We start from the raw sequence: 18,093 nt of genomic DNA on the forward strand, positions 1-18,093 counted from the left end.
AGTTTACTAATGGAAATAAAGTAAAATGTAATAATAATAGTAGTAGTAGTAGTAGTAGTAGTAGTAGTAGTAGTAGTAGTAGTAAAGAAAAGGAGAGTGAGAGACAGGAATAAAACCCAAGAAAACCAGGTGATGAACAAGACAATTGCTCATCACCCACTAAGAGATATCCAGCCTGTTTCCCAGCAGTGATCAGTCCTTCCCAGTCAATTCCTTCCTGTTCATACACTGGGCCTGATGTTCTGTAGTGTGGAATATCCCTTTGGCCAGTTCAGGTCAGCTGTCCCAGCCATGCTCCCTCCTGGTTTCTTGTGTCCCTCCTCACTGGCAGAGCATGAGACACTGAAAAGCCCTGGACTTAGAGTAAGCACTGCTGAGCCACAACTGAAACATCAGTGTGTTACCAACATTGTTCTCATACTAAATCCAAAACACAACACTGAAACAGCTTCCAGGAAGAAACTTAGCTCTCTCCCAGTGAAAATCAGGAAAAATGCAAAACTTAGTTGTGTGTATTTGATTAAACTTCGAGGGAGGCCACAAGATGATGGCTCCCCACATACCAGAGTGCTTGCAGTGGATTTTTCAGCTTCTGCAGTTTCTTTAATAAACACTCCATGTTGTCAGCCAGCAATTTAATTCTTTGTATTGTAACATCCCCCACTGCCAGTGAAAACCTCTTTTCAGAAAAAATCTCTTTGTTAGTATCTTTCTGACTTACTGAGAACATAAAGTAACTTGTGTCATGGTCTTGTCCTGCAACATCCCAAGCCTGACCTAAACATGGGAACAGAGCGTCTGGGCAAATGAAGAAAAAAGCAAGTAACACTAAGTAATCAGTCTCTTTCTATCTTCCAGCTAAGTGCTCCAGCTCTCAGATAATATCATCAGGATGTGCTCCTCTTCTTAGTTCTGGAGATGCTGTTCCACATTGTTGCAAAGCCAGGCAGTAAGAGAGGGAACAAAATGGGTTTTTTGACTGAGCTCAAGAATTTGGGAGGACAGGAAAGAGAACCTTGGAAAACAGAGATAGTCTGTTATTACCCAAAACTTTGTGAACATCTGGCATCCTTCAGAAAGGCAGACCTTCAAAACTGAAAACCAGATCCTGAGGCATTTGGGGCCAGCTGATGATGCTTTTTTTAGTCCCACACCATGAAGATTAAAACACTTGCGGATTGGAAATAGTTAGTTTACTTACTATTACTTCTTAATGATAATGTTTGTAAACTTGTGTGGTTTAAAATGTTACTTCATCTGGTTGATTACGTTGTTCTAAACCTGTAATATCCTAAGGTTTAGCAACCACACCATGTCATCACACTTTTATATCCATAATGAATTTTTGCATACTAATAAAATACCAGTGCCTCAGCATCCAGAAACCTCGGAGGCAAATATTTTATTACATCACAAAATTAATTTTTATTGCCCTTCTGTTCTGTGAAGCAGAAACACAGAGCACTATGAAAAGAAAATCAACCAAAGTGGCCTTTTCAGCAGCTTTGCAGCTAGAATTTCTTTGTTAATCTCCAAGGTGATATGCTCTTCAGATTGACGATCAAAGCTGAGGGGGTAATGACACATTGTACAGACTGAGTCTACTGAAAAACTCTCCCTGGTAAGGAAGCATTAACCATTATGGGACCTCACAGACCATGTTGCTGACTTGCTCAGAATTACAATGGTGTTTCTGCCTCACAAGCTAGTGTTAGATGTAGATGTTATTGCTTGCTTTCGTGCCTGGTCACCACGAGAGCTGACTGGATACTGCATTACTTGTTGGAACAGTGGAGCTGGAGCCCTGCTGTAACATCTGCTGCAGTTCTGGGATCTGACTGCTGCAGCGTAAATACTGAATTATTTCATTTAAAAGAACTGCTTGTGGTTTATTCTCCCTGTTTGCAGGAACACAAGAGGTGTTAGCCAGAGAAATGCATTCACAGGCACTGGGGCAGTAGACATAGACAGTGGTCAGGGGATGCTGTAGCTCTTGGGGACACCCAACAGCTGTAGCCAGGATGTGGCTTGGACAATTGGCTCAGACAACCAGCTGAATGCTGCCAGGAGGTGATGTCCCATGGCTGGGGCAGACTGGAAGCTACCTCACTCCCAGATGTGTCTGCTGCCAGATGGACTGTCCATTTAGGTAGCTATGTGCCCCTATTTATGTATCCATTTGCTGTGGCTCCGCAGGCAAAAGGGAATGTGTGTATGCAGCATATGAACAATTAAATGTCTTCAGATGCAAATGGGAGCTCTGTGCATCCTGTGCTGTAAACATGGCAATTTGTGTGTGCTCATGCATGTCCTGTCAATGTTTGTTTAATGCTTCAGTTGCACTCACTTTTTCACTTTTAGTTTATATTTTAGTGTGCAGGCACTTGCTGAAGTGTATCCACTTAGTGAACATCTGGCCTTGCCAGGTTTTTAAACTGAACACACATTCTAACAACATCTGATTTTGCAGTCAGCGCCGAGAAAATGCATAGATCCAGTAATTTTTCCTTTCCTCCTGTGCAAGGCTGGCTGGTGCTCCCTCCCTAGCAGACCCTATTTTATGTGTCCCACCTGGGTGTGGGGGTTGCAGCAGACAGTCCAGCCAGCACCTTGCTCTACAGAAGCTCTGCTCTGCCTCATAAACCCTGAGGAGCCCTGAAACTCACTTGTGGCCTTTGGATATTATGAGCTTCTAAGGTCAATTGACTGAGCATGGAAAGCCTGACTCTTCTTCGATAGAAGGTACTTTTATTTGTTCATTGCACCTTCAAAGGCTCACCTCAAATTAAGGATTTAGTTAAGGATTTAAATTAAGCGAAGATCTAATCAGAACAATAATGTGTAATCAGACAAGTAACAGGGTTGAGACAATTTGCTCTGTTGGGTTAGTATTTGAACAGGTTAATGTGGAGTAAAGTGACATTAATGAACAAGATCCAGTGAAAGTCAATTAGGGAGCCTTCATTAGACAATCAAAATCTCCCTCTCCTTGCTGGTGTGATGCACCACAACCTAGCCTTCAACTCTTTCTTTACAGATTCCTAAAGGATGAAATAACTGAAACTTTCACAGCCTTATGCTCACCATCATGACCTTATGTGCCAGAGATGGCCTTGATACAGTCTTTACACATGGAGAGGGGGTAAGCAATATAAGAGCAAACTTCTGCACCCTGAGCCAGTGCTCTCAACAGCAACTCCCAGCTACCCAGAATGGTTCAGCATGCCCGTTTCCAAGACTGTTATAGTATTTTTCTGAGCTAGTGGTTTCCTCTCAGAGAACTGTGGAGGTGAACTGTCTGCTTCTCACTCCGGCATCACTGTCCAGATGGGAGGACCAGGCCATAGGTTCTCACCCCAGGAATGCGGCATGTGCGGACTTTGAGCTCCAACACGCACTCAGCCCAGTTTCAAAGTCTGCTTCCTGGGAATGCTCATGTGTGCAGTCTGGACACACTGCCTTTACTCAAGGCTTTGCTCTGATAAAAACCTGTCATATGAATATGCAAGGCAGCAAGTACCAAGAGAGATTGCTGGCCAAATTCATTAAAATCTGTGAGTGACTGTGTCTGGGAACATTCTGGCAGAACTCATCCAGCTCTCCAACTCATTAATCCTTCAAGCACAGCCATTAGATGTGGTGTTAGGGAGGTACTGATGATTTGTTTTATTTCTGTTTAACAGTTAGATGAGCTTTGGCAATGTTACACAGATCTAAAGACTCATCGTGCAGTTTAAGGGCCACAGCTGAAGACCTTCAGCTGGAAATATGGTCTGGCTACCTCCCTGAGGCAGAGAAGACACATAGCTTTCCCTGCTGCTAGAGATGTCCTCTTTCCTCTCCTCCTGTGTTTCTGGAGAGGAAGGCCCTGTCCTGCACCTGCAGTTAGCTGAGAAGGTTCTGGACCAAAGCAAGCATTATCAGCTGCATCGTCACTATCTGAAGCACGGCTTAAATAAAGGATGAAGGAATGAAAATCCTGATCACCTGTAGTCTAGGATGGCTACTGTGGAAGGATGATAAAGGGGTTTTAATGGTGTAGACATGGTGTAGAATAGTCCTTGGAAGGCTCTGGAAGGGACTGAGCTCTGGGAAATTGATAGGCTTTGGGAACAGGAGTCACTTGCCTTTATAAGACCATTAATTGGTTTTACAGACATTTCCAGGGTGTGAGAGCTTTTTGAGTGTAAGACAGACACTTGCAGTTCACCTGTATGAAGGCCTTTTCAGCATCAGCAAGGGAGATGAGGAAGATACTTTTGATTCACATGCAAGATGAGGGAATTTAACAAGGATCTGCAGGAGGAAGACATGCATATGTAAATAAGAGAGCAGAGGAAACAGACCTCTGGGTACTAGAGGTCTGTGAAAGTCTTGATAATTTTATCCTTACCATTTTCATAAGTAGGCAGTAGAAAGTTGCTGATGGGGTCAGCCTGGTATAACTCAATATAATTGATTCTAATGGGTTTTTTAGGTCAAAAAAGGTGATTTCCTTAAGGATTTCACCCTAAACGCAATGTTTCCAAAACCCTGGATAAATTAAAAATGCATACTGAAGTGATTCCTAATACTCAGGATTTTAATGAGTCTGCTCTCTGTCATTTTTAAAAGATGATGATGAACAAGTGCTCTAATTCCCTCTACTTATTTTCCCTAGTATAGGAAAGTAATGGTACATAGCATTTTAGCTATGAAGTATCAGAAGAGAAGCATATGAAGGCTAGAAGTTTCTAGAGTATGCATTTCTTCAGTATGTAGATATAAAGTCAGATGGTCTGCAAGAGGGATATCTCTGCTGACAGCTCAGGCTAGTGAAGCCCCACTTCTGGCATGCAAACCCAGTGATGTAAAGATTTTTCTTAGCCCAAAGTGCAGGACTGACAGGTGAGAGGACTCCGATCCTCTCCAGATGCAGTGTATCAGCACTGGACTATTGCCTGCCAAGGGCTTCTGTGAGAATCAGGCATGGATAAGACCAACTTTTGCAGTTCCCTCCACCATCAATGTCCTGCTTGTAACTCTCCCAAGGCCAATTTAGAGCATTTGTGTGGGTGTGGGATGCTCAAAAGGTAATCTTTCCTTTCTTTTCAGTCAGATGCTCCGTGAAAGGAGGGAAAGGACAAGTGAAGAAGAGGTGTCATCCCCAGAGACCAGGGCCTCTGCCAAGGAAGAGGGATGCTGGTAGGGTTGTAGGACTAGTGGGAGTAAGGACAAGGTTTCTGTAACAACTATTATCACTTTGAAGGGAAGATGAGTTCGTGCTTCAAGGAGGAACATCTCTGATGCAAGCCCAGATAATCAGGATTATAGTCTTGAGGGGTTCTGGACCTTGTATTGCCTTGAAGATCAAAGCTGAAGGCCAGCCTGGCAAGGGAAGAGCATCCCTACAAGCACGAAGTGCTACCTCAGCATGACCAACCCCAGAGGTTTAATCAGTGTCACGCAGCAGTCCTCTCAAAGTATCAAGGGATTACTTTAAAAGCCATGAGGTATTTTCCAAGGAGGTTATGACATTTATCATACACTATCTCTCTGTCCATTAGGCTGATCCACAGGTGTTAAAAGAGAGAAGTGAATCTAAAAATAGTGCTTGGTTCACAGACTGCACAGAAATTCAGTTCTGCCTGTGCTCCCTTTGGAGCTAGCAGTCCTCTCCCAGTGCTCTCCCATAGTGCTCAACACCACCCTGGAAGCAGCAGTGCTGCCCATCTCCTCAGTTTGCTTAAGGATACGAGTTATGCCTCGCTGCATTATGGATGCTCCTTTCACAATAACACTCTCCAAGGTCAGAGAAGCCTTGCAGAAGTTCCCATGTGGTTTCAGCCTGTCTCTGATGGCCCTCTCCATGCCTGTCCAGAAATACACAGGTGGACCACAGCCTATCCTCCCATCATCGCCTCACTGCTGAGCTGTGTGTGTGTGCTTGCGGCTCTTACTGTCCCCACGGGCTGCTGACACCAGCTTTCCCACCACCCCTTTTCTTCCAGTATTCCAACATACAAAGATTGTCCCTCTAATTCTGCTCTATGAGGCAGCATGAGGAATGGTGTTGAAGGAACAAAACTCCAAGCTTTTCCTGTTACAGAAGTCCTTAGGGGAATATTCCTGTGAATCTTTCCTTCTCTGAGTATGCAAATCTATCAACATGACAGTATAAACTTAGGGACACACATTGTTTCCCGCTACAGGAAAGGAGAGAAAATGCACAGTGGGGGTGCTGAATGTGAGGGGATAGAGGTGACAGCTACACTTCCCCAAACAACAGCCACTTTGCAGTAAGTCCTCTCTTGTCTTCTCACAGGCATCCCACATCCACAGCGGGAGGTGCACCAGGGGGAAGAGCCATGTGATGAAGAAGAGACATGTCTATCCAGACTGGCAAGCTGACGTTTCCAACAATGCTGCCTTGTTGGGATGTGGCAGTCTCCAACGGGGGAAGTGGAGTTTAACTGTGAATAGCAATGCCACGTGCTCCCAGGGCAATTTTTCCAGGTCATTTAGTGCAAATAAGCAAAAACCCACAGCAAAGTTAAAGGCAGCCCATAGTCTAGCCACAGCTTTGAGGGCAGTAGGTTTAGGAATTGTTTTGCTTCCAGAGATGCTAAAGGTTTGCAGAAATTAACTACAGTGTGTTGATATGAAGATTTATGAGAGGATCAAGGAGATATGAAAATGAAAGAGTCAACAATATCAGAGCATGACAAGAGATAGTGAAGTATTTTATTTCCATTGCTTTCAATTTTATCTCTTGTGTGTTAGCAGGAAATAATCCAAGCAGGGAGACTGCATAGCAGAGGTACGGAAAATAGATGTGATCATTTTCCATAGAAGCAATGAGCACCACTCTAGATATTTTATAACTTGCTAGTGTTTTATGTCATTTCTTCAGACATCTGCGCATTAGAGTGACTGAGAACTGCAAATGATGTATAGTTAAGATATCCCCCTATAATTAAGCTGAAATAATGCTGGATTATTCTAGCATAATTATAGGGGACTATTTTAACTATTAGCTCATTAAAAAGCTATGATGCAAATCTCATTCTGAAAGAGACTAAAAAATGAGGGTATATGAACAAAATGTCAGTGGTCCTCTGCTGAGACCAGATGGAGAGGTATAACTGTATTCCATTTATCAGTCAATATATTTAATTATAGCCAGGCTTGGATGGAGCCTACAATGGCCTTTTATTATATTTAGTGTTTGCAGATGGATGTGGTGATTCAGAAATGCTTGGGAAGGGAATGTGGTACCTATGCAAAAGGGCAGACTTTAGCTGAATTTGGTCTGGGTTTCACATGAAATCCTGCCACGTGCTCCTCTCCAGATGGGAGCTGTCCTTTTTCCCACCTTGCCCTTCAGGTGTGGTACACAGGGCTCCAGAATCTCCTGTGCCAGGCTGTGTGGTGGTGTTTGAGCCCCACGACGAGGCTGGCCCCAAGAAGCGTGCCGGGGATCGCAGCCGCCACCAGCCCCACCAGAGCACGGGGCACTCGCCTGTGTCTAATCTGCTTGGGGTCAGCACTGGTCAAGTGCTATGGAGCAGCAATGTTTGGGTAACAAAAGGGAGGCAGTCTGCTTGGCTGGTCGGGTTTTGGACAAAGGGCATCCTGGAAAGGGAGCTGCCTGCCCTCGTGTGCTTTCTTCCAGGGGACAGAAAGTTATTCTCCTTTTTGTTAACTCCCTCTCTCCCCTGAAGGACCCCAAGGGGGCCAAGGTATCCTGAGCAGCTGGACAGAGGAATTATTTCTCTGCTCCCTAGCACTTGTTTGAGTCCCAGCTTGGCTGTGCTAACCAGTGAAAAGCTGTCCTGGGACAAATTCCTGATTCTGCTGCACTTGTGAAAACAAAGGTCTCTCTTGCCTGGCCCTGCTATAGGGTGGGATACAGCTGGGGCACAGTAAAACCAAACATTGACACTCCATGTTTTGGACTTTCTAAGACGTCCAGGATCATTCTCTCCAGGGAATGGGATCTATATATGTTAGGATCAATTCCTGGCCTGTCATTAGGGTATCACTTTACAAGGGTCAGGTTTTCCATCCCAGTTCAGCCACTAATGCTGCCTTTTTCACAGTGATTTGCTTTGCAAATATGATTGGGTGTGCCTGCTCTGCCCAAAGGGGCATCTCATCTCTGGCATCCGACAGCAAGCGTCAGGGCGAAATAATAGACCAGAGGCTAAATAAGAAGAATGACTTCTTGCCCTCAAGCATTATGACAACAAATGGTGAAGAACGTGCCCTCAGGGAATAGTGAAATGAATGAGATGAATGCCTAATGTCCAATAACTACATGTCAAATCAAAGACCAGACTCTTAAAGCACGAAGTTGGCAGAGTCTGGTGAATGAAAGAAGTAGAGAGTCAGCAGGGAAATTTATTGTTGCACAGGATGGCACAGTATGTAAATCTTGCTGGAGAGCTATTTGTGCTTGTTGTTGGCTCTTGAAGACTGGGTAAAGAGTGTAAGACTTTTGTTTTATAGCAAAATAATGAAGGAGAAAAACCAACAAAAAGTCAGGAATGGCAGTTCAGGTAAAACTGAGGTCACGCCCAAGTCCCTTTGTGGTCCAGGACTCAGCTGTATGTTGTAATTTCTTTTTTTCCCCTCAGCTTGCCCCATAGCTGGCTGCTCAGCTCATGAACAGTGGAGCAAGGTGACATGAACAGGGAGAACCCACAAGAAGTTGGGGACATAGCACAGACTATTTTTTTGCTTGACTGAAGGACTCATGGCTAGATGTTCTGGATTTTAACCCAATAAGCTATATTTCTTAATTTTTATTTTACTAAAACTAAAGAAAACTAAAAACAAGACCACAAGCCCAAGTGATTTGGCAGAAAGCATTCACGTGTGCATGTTGGGTGTGAGCAGCTGGAACATGAAATGGCTTATGCCAAATTTGACAGTGCAATGCTGCACCCTGAGTCTGCAGACCGGGTGGTGTGGATACCTGCACCAAGGTCTGCAAAGAGCTTCAGAGGATGTTGCTGCCCCAGCCCCCAGGAGCAGGGCTCTGTGCTGCCCTGCCCTTGCCAATGGGAAGATATTCCATGGGAAAGTGGGTTTGGGGACCTGGAAGCGCTGTCACTGGTGAGATCCACACCCAATGCCTCGGGAGCCACTGGGTGGCGTATGAACGCTGGCATACATGAAGGAGCAGGATCCATGGAAAAAAAACTACCCACAAAGCAGAAATATGCATCCATAATTAAGTGGGCTCTCTTTGGACCGGAGTGAGAGCAAGGGAAACCAACCTGGCCTGCATTAGGAAAGTGGTTACAAATCATGCTTCCTTTAACAAATAAAAGTCCAGATGATCAAGTATCAAAAAGTAAAGTTCAGAGGCTGTAAAAGCAATCAGCTAATGAAAAATCACAGCACAGCTGCCGTGCAGGGTAAGAACAGGGGACTGCAGGGGTAACAGCAATTGCAAAACCCTTCGGCAAACAGCTGCCCAAAATCATTCCCAGTGCTTAAATACCTGCTGGCAATGGCCAGTCGTTTGTGCCTTGCTCAGCTGGGCACTGGTGATGCCATGGCCACGGTTATTTCAGCTGTGCAGAGCCCCCAGGTGCTGATGTGGCAGGAGTACCGTGGGTTCCCCAGTACAGCCCTTCTCAGTTTAGAGTTTTCATTTCCTATAGGAGCAGCCATTCCCAGGACATTGCCTTTGCTCACAGGGGCTGAGGACAGCTGGGTCACCAGCAGTTGGCTTTGCAAGTCAGCTAAAGCCAGGTGTTTTCAGCAGGAGTCAGGAGTTAGTAGTACTTCAACCCAGCACCCTCCAGACTCTGCATGTTTTCCTCGCCCATCCGGTTTGTCCCTGCCTGATCTATAACCCTTGCTGCATTTCATGGACTCCTTTCCGTCTTTTTGTTTAATGTGATTAAGAAAATATTCATAATGTTTCTACCCCAGTTTTGCTTATTGCCTGGAATTCCCCTGGAGAAAAGTAAGTTGTCTCAGCCTTGTGCAGCTGGACCTGTGAATATTGCAACAGAGAGATGCTAGGAGGATTTACTTGTTCCCAACAGGGTAAGGCCACAGAGTGACAGAGAACAGGAGACACTCCAAGCTGTGATGAGCATCTTGAGACACATTTTATCTGGTTTTACCAACTGTCCATACAAATGAACAAGAAGCCCTCTTTGAGGGACTTTCTCGTATAAATGCTGGGGCTGGAGTAGGAAAGCAGTGGAACAGCACTAAGATAAATGATACTATTTTCAACTTATTCAGAAAAGCATTTGTTCTGAACACAACAGCATCACTATGAATTCTCTTCAGAATCTCTGAGAACCCCATATTATAGATATGAGGCACTGACATACCTTCATGCTGTTCAGGCATCACACAAGTGACAAAAGACAGGAAAGTGCAGTTATCAGCCAGGCTGGGGCTATGTTTTCTTACCACACCTGGTGGTCTGCCTGCCCTCCTTTGTGTGAGGTGAGATCATGAGGTATATCTGCTCTCAGCTGCCACTGGTTCATCACTGCAAGCCACCACCAAGTCACTGGCAGGCAGTGGTTGTTTCCTGCCTGCAGATGTCACAGGGGCAAGAGGGGGACTTTGGTGTGCCAGGGGGAAGGAGAAGCAGTTAAGCAGAGCAGAATGATGATAGCCTTGAAACATGCTACTGAGTCCCCTCTATCAGCCAAGTGAATAGTTTTTTATCCAGCCTGGAGAAAAGAAGGAAATTAGAGGTGAACAGTCCCCTGCAGATTGTCCATTCCCCAGTGAACCATGGCTAGGATGTCCTGCCCAGCTGTGGGAAGTTTGTGTCCCAGCTCCATGACTCAGTGTCCCTCTGCAAGAGGGAGATCATTCCCACAAGGGCTGAAGTCCTTACTGCCTGTGACTTTGGTTTGTGAAACATAAAAGGGAAAGTGCTCTGTGGCTTTTGTGAGTATTGAGAGAGCAGCCAGTTGGTGCTGTGGCTGCTCTTCAGTGGGATGCCTGAGAAGAGAACAGGTAACTGGGAGCTAGCTGCCCTTACAGAGCAATTGCCTAACATGCAAGTCCTGATGGAAAAACAATGCTCCTGCTGTGAGGGGAAAATCTCTCATCCCTGGGAAAAGGGCTGGGAATACATCCTCACTGATGTTGCCTTCCTTTAGAGGCTCCAAGGTGCTGTCTTCACTGTCCTGCAGATGGGAAGCTGAGGCAGAGAACAAAACTTCATTGATTTTCATCCATGGCAGAAGAGCTCCTTGGTGGAAAGGAGGCAGGGACCTGCATCTGAGGTTAGTGCCTTCACCTATTATATGTATCTCCTCTTCACTACAGGCTCTCATGGAGACTCCTGTGGTTTTGGGGAAAATCATTTGATCTGGATCAGGCTCAGGAAGCTTCATGATGGATTTCAAGTAATAAATGGAAGCAAAATAAGAAAGGAGAAAGTAAAATCTGGTTCCTGAGTTCCTGAGCAGAGAGACATTTGCACACATCTTTATCTGTGAAGGTTTCCTCAGTATTTATCATTGATGTAAACTCTTCTCTCTGAACCGCACCCAAAATGCCAGCTGGCTCCAGCAGACTGAGGGAGGCACACTAGTGAAGTCTAATGAAAGCCCAGGCACAAATCCCAAAACTGACACTCACCCCAGTCTCATGTAGGATTGTGAGCTGCTGTTTCCTCACAGATTAGCAGAGGGCAGTGAGATTTTTGGGCTTTTTCTCCAGTGTTGGGGTGTCACTGCTTAGCTAAGCACCCCCTCCAATTGACTGCAGCCTGCCTGTGGTTGCAGGGTTGACCAGGCTGTATGGACCTTGAGTCAGCCAGAGAAGAAATGGTCATTACTTATTCCTTTAGTTTTTGTTATTTATTCCTTTCAGGATTATTTATCCTTTCAGGATAATAGAGTTCTCCCCTCCCCAGTTTTGTAATTCCCACAAGATCCTGCAGTCCAGAATACACTGTCCTTAAAGATAAAATGTAAAAATAAGCAGAAATCATATAAGTCAGAGAATATTACAGTTAATCAGCAGGACTGCCTGACTGGGCTCCCTCTGCACTGCCCAAGAAAATGCCGATAAAACTAGATGGATATGTGACTTGATCCTGGTGCCTGAACACATTAGTCAATTTTAATCTTTTCATTTTGCAATAATTAAGGCATCAACTCTGCCCTTTCTGTCTGAGGGAAAGTTTATAATGCTTGGAAGCACCTGGGCATGAAAAACACTTTTATTGATGTCTTTTCAGACTGTGCTTTGACACAACCAGGGCTCCAGTGCTCCTAAGAGGATGCATTCCCACTCAGCACCAGCCCTAGGCTCCTGGCACCTCACAGCTGGGTTTATAGGGGAGCAGAGCTGGCCTGGCTATAGTGCTCACACAAAACTGGATCCTGTCTTCCTTTGCACTATGAGCACATGGCCCAGCTTTTCCTGGGCATTTGAATGCCTCTTCCCTCCCATTTAGGGGGGAATGCAAGCATGCTGAATGTGGCCTGAGGATTAGATGCACTCCAAAAGTCTTAGGGATCAAGAATAGGCATAATTTCAGGTGAACTAGTGGGAAATCTGAGTGGCTTCATGTGCACCCTTGATGGCTCTGAGCTGGGCAGCATCCAAGTTTACCTCCATTTCTACACTGCTATAGAGCACCAGCCCTCCACCTCTGAAGTCTGAGATCCACAGTTCTGGGGCTGTAGAAGGAGATGACAGTGACACCGTGATTTCTATTTACATGCATCACAAAACCTGCAGCACGGCCTCCTATTTAAATAGCAAACTTTTGCCAAAACACAAATGCCTCCTACGAGACTCGGGGTGCCCCTAGCTTGCACCTAAATGACTCACAGCCACAGGCACTTGCCACCTCCCAGGAGGTGCTGAGCAGTGGGTAGCATGACACCAGGAAAACTACACTGGGGCAACAGAGGTCCATGACTGGAGGGTGTTGTAAGTGCTGTGTGCTGGAAGTGTGGTATAGCACCTGTTTCACAAGGTCTTGCTGGAATTGATGCTATTAATCCCCTGCTTCCATGGGTACTAAATGCACCCACAGAATGAGAAAGTAGCATCTCACTGATCAAAGCCAGCTCTGTCACTTTTGCATCCACTTTGCTATTATTCACACCTCACAGCTGGATCAGCGTGTGACACACTGCAGTCCTTCATTTTTCTTGCTCTGGATTACAAGTATTTTTAAGGTTTACCTGCTTGGAGAAATAACACATTTTACCCAGCAATAAATCTAGTTTTTATTTGTTCAGAAGGCCAGCTCGGATTACTAATTCAAAGATGATGAATGAATTAACTATTTGATGGATCAAAGTAGAGCAATATATTTTGGGTGTTTGTTACACTAGGGAGGGTGCATAACAGGTTAGTCCATTGAAGATTTATTTTATTTTTACATTTCTTGATTTCAAAACAATAAAATGCTGCTCATGGGTAAACTTCCTAAACAAAGGAGACTGCCAATGGGCCTGACAACGTTTCCTTGGTAACATTTCTTAGCTTTTACCCCAGTGATTGATATCCAAGGATAGCCATTTGCTTTCTGCAGAGGAGCAGGAGAATATGGCTCGATGATTCTCTTCCTGGCTCCTGAAAGCAGAGAGAGGAGAAACAATCCACTACAGCTGATGTGGCTTTACTCATTAGTAAAAAACAAGTAAGCAAGCAAACAAACAAACAAACAAAACCCAAATGCAAAACAAAGCAAAACAATACAACAAAAATTACCTAGGAAAAAAAACAGGAGACAAATTGCACTTGGAACTTGATCCAAAAAATCCCACTGTACTTGACAGAAAAACTCTGACTTGACAGGTCTTCAGACTAGATCCCTGAAGTGTGTTTAATACTGACCTTAATCTGAATACATTTCTCTGCTGTTCTCTTTGCTTTATTTGATTAAAAACCTTTCATGCAAAGTTTCCTTTTTCTGTTTGTGCTCCCAGGCCCACCATTTGTAGGGAGCCCTCAAAGCCACCTACCTTGAGAAATGGGAAAGCATGGGAGGCTGGGTCCTGTTTTGATTTTACAGTAAGATATTCCCAAATTTAAGGCAAGAAAGGAAAACTGCATTTTCAAGGCCAGTCAGAGCTAGTCAAAAAGTGGGTTTAGGTGTGTGAGGGAGATGTAAAGTGCCCAAATGGTGCCACTCATGCCAAAGCCCTTTGCAGTCACAGAAGTGACAACACTTGTGCAGTGACTGTGACTGCTAACAAAGGTGCCCAGCTGCCAGTGGTCCACAATACTGCCAGCTTCAGCCAGTGACAACTCCACATCAAACACCACAGTGACCATCAAATTATTGCTGAAGACACAGGAAATAGCCTTCCTTCTCCAGCACACTCATGGCTATCCACTGTGGCTAGGGCTGAGCAGATGAAGAGGACTTGGGTGACCTTGCAGCTCCTCAACACAATCCAAGGATCTGGAGAGAGATCTGGGAGGGCAGTGATGCTCAGGGGCAAGGATGTTTTGGCTCCATTTGCTTCTCCTTGGCCAACACAGTTCCATTTCCAGGGGACTTGAGGCTGTATGGCTCTGCACTGTTTGTCATGTCCTTCCCAGGTTTCTTTTCCTTGCTAAGCATTTTCCCCCATCTTTCCCTTTTTTAGGGTTTGAAATGAAGGTAGTTGCAGCTCTGTCCCTTAAAAGAGGGGATGCCAGCTTCAGCAGGGATATATTAGCAATATATTTCTTCCACAGGGTTATGGGAAGAAACAGGATATGGCTATCTGGACACCTCAGAAATCATTGCAGCCAGACAGATTAATGTAAGAATACATTAGGGTTTTGAATGGCTGGATATCTGAGAGATTTGTCCTTCCTTTCTTTCTTTCAATTTATCCTGTGTGCTTCTATACCCCAATTTTAGCTCACTCCAATCTTCCCCCAGCCAAATGCCCCTTCCCACTCACCCCTCCTAAACCTTTCACAATTCACACAGCCCTTCTTCATCTTTTCTTTTCCTCTCCTACAGGAGCCCTCACTCCTTTGTGGCCCTCTAAATGCCACCATCGACCGTGAGGCTCTTGGTTGGCAGCAGGAGGCGAGCAGAGGCTGGTGTGGCCAGCTAATGGCCTGCTCCTCCAGCCCAGACAGCAATGCTCAGGGAGGATGTGGCCCCTTGCTGCTTCCACGGCTGCTGCGGCCAGAGGCGTGTGCGGCAGCTGGGAGGCTGAGGGAAAGACTGATGGACTCCTGAAGGACAAGCGGTGGGATCACAGCATGCCTCGCTTCTGTCAGGGAAGGGGCTAAATCGATGAACACACAACAAATCAATTCTGTTGGGGTTTTCTTTTTTGGTAATGTGATCTTTTCCATTAGGATGCTCACCAATGCTCCATTAATAGCTCATTCAACTGCCAGTGCTGGGTGGTACCCAAGGCCTGAGGAAATGTAAAATTTAAAAAAAAAAAAAAGATAGTAATTGATCCAGAGAATTGTATAATCATATGATACAAGTGGCAGATTTTATTTTTGTAAGCTGAGTACCTTATTTCCTGAAGCCTGAGATACATTCACACACTATGGAAGCTTTATATTACTTATAAAATTATCCAGTCCTTTTTATAATCCAGCATCAGTACAGCCTGTCCCAAATAACTCTTTTTAAGATGCACTCCACAGGCATATTATGTACCTAATTATTTCTCTTTGTTTTTCTCCACTATTTATTTCATCTGGTGTCTCCCTCTTTCCAGTGACAAATTGTCTGTACTTGGAGACATAAATAAAGCCGATTAATCCTTTAAGGACACCCTCCATGTCCCAGCTTCAGCACTCCTGTTGTTGTTTCTCTTTCCTGAACAGAATATATTTCAGTGAATGCCTTTTGAGGGCTTGGGGTACAAAACCATGCCGTGGAGGAAGGAAGGGGCGATCTGTGGACCCTCTTCCTCCTTTGTGCAGGAGAGAGGCAGATGAATGGCTTCACACTGTAGGAGGTAAGGAATGGACAGGATAACAGGGGTTTGTACACAAATTCCCATGCCAGGGAGAGGGGCTTCCTTCTCCTCAGACAGAGGATTTTTCCTGAGATTTGGGAGAAGAATGACTTGGTGGGCTGAGCTGGGACATGCTGCTGGGCATCTAGCCTGGTGCTGCCTGCTGACATCCAGCATCCTGCCTGGCACCAGGGTGAGAAATGTCACTGGGGTGACATACACAGGAGCTTTGGGATTGTCTCCTTCCCCTTTCCCTGAAGGGATCACCAAGCACAGAGGCTGGATCTGCAAAGTGGTAATCTGGCAACTCTGAATGTAGGGAAGACCAAGGCCCTGGGGAGGGCAAAATAAAAAGAAATTCAGTGGAAATCGCTGTCTCCCTTCCTGGCCAACCAATTCTTCCTGGGTCTGATGTGTGTCCAGCAAGTTTTAGGAGACTTTCCTCTACAGGTCAAGCCTCTATCTACCTACCTCCATCCTCCCTGAGACCCATCCATGCTCTGCCCCCTCCGCGGGACTCAGTCCCTGGTGGCCCTGCCAGCTTCTATGGCCAGTTGTCTCCCATGTGCCTGCTCTCACCTCTCACTTCAGCTACAACCACCAGAAAAAACAAGCTGGGCAGCCTTCTGCTCTGCCACCCAGCCACCTCTTTCAGCATAAGAGCACAACATATACACAGTAAAATGCAAACAAATGCATTGCAAAAGCTACCTCACCCGCTGCAAATGGTGTCAATCTCTTTACAGCACCAAAATGAAACTTTGCCCACGTGCCACAGAAAAGCAGGAGGTTGCTAAAAAGCTGCAGATCCAGGCAAGCATCCTTGTATTATTTGGTCCATGCTTCACAGCTTTACCTGCTCTCATACAGATGGAAGGCATCTAGAAAAGTTAGCCTGTAGAAACAAAGTACCATCTTCTGAGAAGAAGGCTTGCTCTGAGCCCATCTAGAACTGATGTAGTTTTGTCCCAGAGGTTTAGAAATTACTTCTACCTCTGGTTTTTACAGGAATGGGTAGCCACCCTCCTGAGAAGGCAACTCAGTTTTCAGTGACCTGGTCCCAAATGTTTCACAGCAGAGAAGAACCACCTTGAGAAAATGCAATATTCCAGGAAGGAGACTCCTCATTGCATTTGGACTACTTCTGAGTGCTTTACTGACCTGGAAGGTGGGGTCAGGACTTTCTAGCCGAAGCAGGTCAGTCTGACTTTTGAGAGAGAGGAAACTGAGTAAGGCAGCCACTATTCATATGTGGGAAAAGGGATATGTGCTCTCAGCCTTGTATATACAGCCTGAATTAGTAAAGTAAGTCTTCTGTAAATCATCCCTTTCCTTGCAGCTCTGTTTTCCTCCAAACAATGGAAATGAGAAGCTGGAAACATGCTGATATGATAAGCAGGGGGATGAGGACAGGCAAGGTCAGAGGTACTCTTATTACTGTCTTCCTGGATGTAGACATCCATTCCTCACTTCTCTAAAAGCCAAGGAAGGACTCAGTTTAAAGAACTGTGTCAGACCCTTGTCCTTTCTACCTGGATGCATGTGGCATGTAACTAAGGAAACTAAACACACTGCAGATGCCTTGGTTTGAAATGTCTCTGCTGAGAGCTGGTTGAAACACAGGGCTTCCATTCTCGCAAGAAATCCTGACATTTGCAAAACTTTGGTTCAACAGAAAAAAATGAGTCATTTTCCCCCTGAAAAGGAAAATCTGTGGGGAGGGAAAAAAAGGGAAAAATAATTGCTTAGAAAAACCAAACCATTCCTTTTTTTTTTTTTTTAATTTTTTTTTTTTTAATTTTTCCCCCAATGCAGAACAGACGAACAGCTGCCTCTGTCTCCTGAGTATCCCTCCAGCCACGAGCTGAGCAGATTCAAATCCCAGTGAGCTTCTGCCTGTGCCAGAGCTCCCGTGCCTTTGGGCTTCCCACAGCAGGGCTCAGCCAGCTGGGTCTGGGCGAGACTGTCCTTACAGCAGCATCACCTCGAGCTGACAGGGAACCAACCCTGCTGCAGCTGACCTGCTTCTGCCACCTGATTTCAGTTTGATCTATCTCCCTCTTGGGTTTGGGACAAAAGATAGTTGGCAAGAAAATTCCTTACTAGACTTTCTTGACATGTTACGTGTCACACAGTGGCTCCCATGGCTGCTACCTAAAAATACCCCAGT

At 45.2% G+C, this 18,093-nt stretch overlaps 1 long non-coding RNA gene across 1 annotated transcript; it reads left to right on the forward strand.

The window, feature by feature from the left end:
• Positions 1-560: 560 nt before the first annotated feature.
• Positions 561-15,743, forward strand: LOC147654729 (uncharacterized). The gene is made up of 4 exons (XR_015283014.1): positions 561-3,142; positions 5,095-5,184; positions 6,305-11,255; positions 14,957-15,743. It is a non-coding gene; the product is annotated as an uncharacterized LOC147654729 (long non-coding RNA).
• Positions 15,744-18,093: the final 2,350 nt, after the last annotated feature.

The sequence above is a fragment of the Cyanistes caeruleus genome, chromosome 2 (genome assembly GCF_971803275.1).
Source record: "Cyanistes caeruleus chromosome 2, bCyaCae1.hap1.1, whole genome shotgun sequence".
Classification (NCBI taxonomy): domain Eukaryota; kingdom Metazoa; phylum Chordata; class Aves; order Passeriformes; family Paridae; genus Cyanistes; species Cyanistes caeruleus.